Raw genomic sequence first — 6,236 nt, forward strand, 5'->3', positions numbered from 1 at the left:
TCCTTCCTTTCTTCCTCTCTCTCTTTCTCTCTTTCTTTCTTGACGAAGTTTCACTCTGTGGCCCAGGCTGGACTGCAGTGATGAGAATGGGTTCAAGCAATTCTCCTGCCTCAACCGCCCAAATAGCTGGGATTACAGGCGCCCGCCACCACGCCCGGCTAATTTTTGTGTTTTTACTGGAGACAGGGTTTCACCATGTTGGCCAGGTTGATCTCGAACTCCTGACCTCAAGTGATCCACCTCCCAAAGTGTTGGGATTACAGGCGTGAGCCACCGTGCCTGGCCAGTAACTGCTATTCAGGCAGAACTCTGTCAACCAGGTAGTTAGCCTTGAAACTTAAAAATACATTAATATGGGCCAGTAAGAGAAAAGGCTGGACAATAACCACTGTCAAAACAGCAATAAAAATAATATTAAAAAATAGCAATAAAAAACCTAACTTTGCATCCAGCTCTGTTCCAAGCAAAAAGAAAAAAACATAAACAAAAACAAACCAGTTTTCTGTTGTTTGAGTGCATCTTTGACTTAAAGGACTTGTTATTTCTCTAAATTTCCAGATGTGTTGAGGCTTGAATTTTGAGCCTGTGACTGTTTTACAAGTTTCAAAAGAAAATATTAAACCACCTAAAATGACAGAGGGTAAACTTTCAGTAAATAATTTGGAGCCATTTAGTTGTAGATCTGTTCTCTGTTCATTCCAGTTGCATAAAATATTAGGAATCACTGGGCTCTGTTTGACATATTTTGGCATTATTGCCACTTTTTCGAGTGCTCAATAGCCATCTATGTGTAGTGGCTGCCATATTGGACGGCACAGACACAGAACATTCCCATCATCACAGAATGTCCCATTGGACAACGCTGTTCTATAGCGTTAACTTTGATTTTCACAGCTACCAGATTTTTGGGTTGATCAAAACCAACCCCTTGGCAAGAAATGTTTTTAGAGTGAGACAGAGCAGCTCTGGGAACTAAAATAGTCAGTGAAGTACCTGAGTGTTCATTTTGAAAAAATGGCTTTCTAATAACACTTTCTTTATTGCTGGGCCCTTCTGCATAGTTATCTTAAGCTTGAGTAAATCATTCCTAAAGACCTCTTTCTAATGTTTTATTAAGGCAATAGTAGACTAAAATGGAAATTGTTAATACAATGGTTTTTATTAAAGTATTTATAGTACATGCTAGAAATATGAACTGATGACACAACTAGTATGTGTCACTTGGCCTGTGAAACCATATGTGGCATATAAAGATATGTTCAATTTTATACATTTATTGAGCACCTATTTTGTGTCAGATATATGCACAACAGGTGGCTAAACTGCTATGGACAATCTTGTACATGTTTTTTCTGTATGCTTTCTTTTGCTTGGGTATTTACTTAGCAGTAGAAATTTGGGTCGCAGAGTATACATATGTTGAGAGCTATTATCTCTTTCCTTATCCTCTTGTGAGTTCTATACCTTCTCATTAGTATATGTGCTCAATTTCACTTATGCATGGAGGCTCTTTCTTTGAAATGTTTTGAATGCCCCAGGGGAAATATGCTATGTATTTCAATGAACAAGCTTTCAACCTGTTCACACTTGTCCAGGATAAGTTGGTTTCACTGGCAGGATACAAAACCCAATCTAGAACTACATCAATCCTGTTCTGATCTAAATAGCTTGGGGCTTTCTTTTGTGACCAAAACTGGACCTCTACCCAGCCAGCTCAAGCTCTTGGTTTTAAGAGGAATCAATGAAAGGACAGATCAGATTAAATCATCCTCAAGAACTGAAAAACAATTTAAATATGTGTTCTGGTGAGAGTTGGCTAGCATCTTCATTTAAAAAAATATAGTATTTCTCTTTTTCTCAGACCCATGTTAAAGAAGAATCACGGAAGGAGGGTTTCCTGTCCAGGGATTGAACATTGTTGCAGAGTTTCTTCCAATCACCAACTACTGAGCAAGCTGGGAATGGAATGGGTACCTCTGCCAGATTTGCTTTTCATCCAGTTTCCAAAGCTGGCAGAATACTATTCACTCTTCAGATGCCATCCTGGGAGGTAGGATCTTCATTTTTATCTGCTGCACTGAGCTCATCATTGTTATCTACACTTGAACAGACTCATTCATCATCTCTACATTGTGTTAATAAGCCTTCCCTATCTGAACAGCGTGTACCAACCCCTAATCAACAATAGTCTTTCTTGATTTTCAAGTGTGTAGATTAGAGGTCTTTCTGTGCTTCTGCTACTTAAGCAGGGAAAGGGACCAAGGGGAGAGTGAAACTCAAATTTATTTTTCCTTATATTTATGAAAGTAACTTTGAGGAAAGAGAATCCCTAAATTCTTCACTGAAGTGAGGATTTGGATTTTATTTGTATTTCAGCAAGTTATTCTTTTCCTATTACAGATAGTACAAGGGGACATCTAAAGCCAGTTCTTCCTTCATGCCCAAGGGAGTTGTTTCACTGCAATGTAAATTGGCTTGAAATCCATCCTGGCTGGGCACAGCGGCTCACACCTGTAATCCCAACAACACTTTGGGAGGCTGAAGCGGGAGGATCACTTGAAACCAAGAATTCAATACCAGTCTGAGTACAAAGTGAGACCCCGTCTCTAGAAAACATTTTTAAAAAAATTAACTGGGCACAGTGGTGCACACCTGTTGTCCCACCTACTTGGGAGGTTGAGTCGGGAGAATCACTTGAGTCCAGGAGTTCAAGGCAGCAGTGACCTATGATCGTATCACTGCACTCCAGCCTGGGTGACATAGAAAAACCCTGTCTCAAAAAAAAAAAAAAAAAAACCCATCCTCTGAGTCCTCTGAGCAAAATAGCCATTAATGACATATGAGACATTCCTTCTAGTTTTCAGTAGTCAATGAGAATGTCTACCTTCACAGACAGTGGTGGCTTCAGATTTTCTTTGTTGATGGGTGGAGAGATTATATGGGACTTGTGTTGAAGCTACATTTTGGCAGCAAGCTCCCCTTTCACTGAGATCTCACATTTATATGGAGTGGCTATGAGAGAAGTACTGATGGAACTTATCATGGGCTAAATTCTCCCCAAACCATCCCCTGGGGCCACCACTGTCTACATACTTGCACCTTTACTTGTGTGTAGTTACATGAAAAAGTAGCAGCCAACTGCATAGGTCACAGTGACATAAATGATGCCTGTTGTTAGGCCTATGGTGCACAAAATTTCCCAAGCCAAAATTGGAACATACAAGTGACAACTTGAGTGTCCTTAGGAAATGCTCTTCATGACATCTGTAGACCAATGGAGAAATTGATGGTAAACCACGTTACAAAGGAAAAGAACTACTAACTACCTTGATAATGATATGATATAGTGAGGTGGGATGGGGAGGACTTCTTGGGTGGTCAGGAGAAGGCCTTTCTGAGGAAGTGCCATTTAAGCTGGGACTGGATTAACAAAAAGGAGCCTGCCAGGGGGAAAGTGTTCCAGGCAGGAAGAGTTGGTTCTTGGCCAGGTGCCCTGCGTGGAGGGACACGCTGATCTTGCTGCCAGGCAGTATGAGTTCCAGCAATACTGGCTGTCAGGGCGATGAGTGATGAGGGCAGCTTAATGAAGCAGGATGTGTTTAGGATGCAATTCAGTTGCTGGGCTGGACTCCACATGCACTGACATAAAGGAAGCTGCACTCCTACGTGAACAGCCTTTTCCTATGGGAAAGGGCACCACATAATGCAAGATGGGATTAAAAATAACTTTGCAAAGAGACTACCTCTCTCCAGTGTGGTGGGTGGATGGAAAACACCAGTAGCTTGGCAAATGGGTTAGCTTTTAAATCTGCCTTCCAGAGGTCTTTTGGTTTCAAAGTGAGACTGAGTGAATTAAAAATTCTGGAGGGTAGCTGTTATAAGCTGAATCTTGTCCTCCACCCTCCCAAATTCATATGTTGAAGTTCCAAACGCCAGTACCTTAAAATGTGACTGTATTTGGAGATAGGGTCTTAAAAGGGGTAATAAAGGTACAATGGGGTCATGAGGGTGAGCCTTAATCCAATCTGACTTTTGTCTTTATAAGAAGAGGAGGTTAGGACACAGATGTGCACAGAAAAAGATCACATGAAGACAGGGAGAGAACAGCTATTACAGGGCAAAAAGAGAGGCTTCAGGAGAAATCAACTCTGCTGATACCTTGCTCTTAGACTTCCAGTTTCCAGACTATGAGAAAATTAACTTCTGTTGTTTAAGCCATCTAGTCTGTGGTACTTGTTATGGCAGCCGTAGGAAACTAACACAGTAGAATTATCCTTTCCAAAGATGGATTCAGAGGTCTTGGACATTGGCTGTTTATTTTTTTCTCATTCCTTATTCTATGAATATTTCAGAAAACTTGAAGATACTCTGAAGCTAGCGGCTGCCTCATAGCTGGAGAAGTCTCATGGTGGAAGGTTGGCTTGAGCGCCTGTGACTGGGGAGAGAGAGGGCAGTTTTCTGAGCAGTCTGCACTTAAATATATTCCTGGGGCCAAACAGGGGTTTTGGAAGGGAACAGGATGGAGTCATTGCCTGTTAGGCCACGTCCTTAAGTGAGACAGGGCAAAACAAGGCAGCTGAGTGAGGCTGGAGGTGTACACCCCTGGAGGCAGAGCTGAGATGGGGCGGAGGAAGTTGGTCAGAGCATGTCACCCATGTCAGGGGAAGATGCAGTGCAGAGGTCCCGGGAGGGGCCCCTGAAGGCTCCACAGGAGCATTCTGAGTGGAGAGCATCTGGACGCCCACCACCACAGAGGACCCCTCACAGCAGGGGGAACCACAAGGGCCCTGGTTCAGGAAGAAGAATTTGGCCTTTCCTTGTCTATCTCACACCCCCATCATCTTGCTTTCCTGTCCCTAAGCGAGGACAATGAAGCATGGGGGAGGGCGACACGGGCAGGGAGGGAGTGGAGCCCGGAGGAAATGGCTGGAACCCGCCACTCAGGTCTCTGCTCTGGCCAGAACTGCTGGAAGGGGAGCAGCTGTAGGTGAGAGGCAGGAAGGCAGCTTTGGTTAGACTGGCCTGGATGCCTCAGTAGCCGGAAGTGACAGGAAAGCCACACCATCTGCCCCAGATGCTGTCAAGAGGCGAGGAAGAAGGAGCTGACAGAGTGCCCAAAAGGAACGGTGTGAGCAACATCAACCTCTTCCTTCACTACTGTCCACGAGGTCAGCCCATGGAACTACATTGCTGTGGCTGGAGCCACAGGATCAAGTGACCTCTGCTGAAAGCCTGCTATGTGCTGGGCACTAAGAGTCAAATGAGGGCTAAGATCGGCAGTCAGCAAAGCATGGCCTGTGGGCCAAATCCAGCCTGTTGCCTGCTTTTATACAGCTCACAAGCTAACAATGATTTTTACATTTTTAAATAGTTGGAAAATGAAAAAGATTTGTGATGCCTGAAAATTATCTGCGATTCCAATTTCAGTGTCCACACACCAAGTGTCATTGGAATACAGGCTTGGTCATTTGACTATCTATTCCTCACAGGCTGCGTTCTTGCTAGAACAGCAGAGTTGGGTAGTCCTGACAGAAAAAGCCTGAAATACTTAGCACCTGGCCCTTCAGAAAAGCTTGCTCATCCCTACAGAAGACCAGGGCCCCTGATCCTACAGGAAGTCCATCTAGTGGGGGATACCTCACGACAATAATTCATTTCCACAACAAATTATGTTTTGAAAATCTTTAAAATGTAATGCTACATATAATTTTTAGTCCTTAGAGTGAATCTGACTTTGTCTTTCATTAAAAGTTAAGCACCTACGAATTTTACCATTGAATGAAATGAAGTAATTTATATGAAGTACTTGGAAGCATATAGAAAAAGCCATAAGTGTCACATATTATTAATCCATACGGAATTCCCATTGTGCTATTCTATAGTTGTAGAAATCAGGATGGGTTATGTAATTTGCAGGGCCCAGTGCAAAATGAAAATGGAGGACCCCTTGTTAAATCACTAAGAATTTCAAGACGACAACAGCAGAATATTAAACTATGGGTAAGACCCTCTTAAGAGCACAGGCTTGTGTAACTGCACATGTCCCATGCCCAAGAAACTGGCTCAGATAAGAATTACATGAAGATGGACTAAATGTGACAGCAACAAGGCACTTCTTTTGAAGTGATTATTTACAAATCTTTATACTAAATGGTTTTCTTGTTATTTGCTGCTTTTCCTTAAAGGAGATCGGGACCATCCTGGCTAATACAGTGAAACCCCGTCTCTACTAAAAA

At 42.8% G+C, this 6,236-nt stretch overlaps 1 non-coding gene across 1 annotated transcript; it reads right to left on the minus strand.

Annotated features, from left to right (window-relative positions):
- Positions 1–1,913: 1,913 nt before the first annotated feature.
- LOC111531733 lies at positions 1,914–2,053 on the minus strand. Its single transcript, XR_002728373.1, has one exon. It is a non-coding gene; the product is annotated as a small nucleolar RNA SNORA7 (small nucleolar RNA).
- Positions 2,054–6,236: the final 4,183 nt, after the last annotated feature.

The sequence above is a fragment of the Piliocolobus tephrosceles genome, chromosome Y (assembly GCF_002776525.5).
Source record: "Piliocolobus tephrosceles isolate RC106 chromosome Y, ASM277652v3, whole genome shotgun sequence".
Lineage (NCBI taxonomy): Eukaryota > Metazoa > Chordata > Mammalia > Primates > Cercopithecidae > Piliocolobus > Piliocolobus tephrosceles.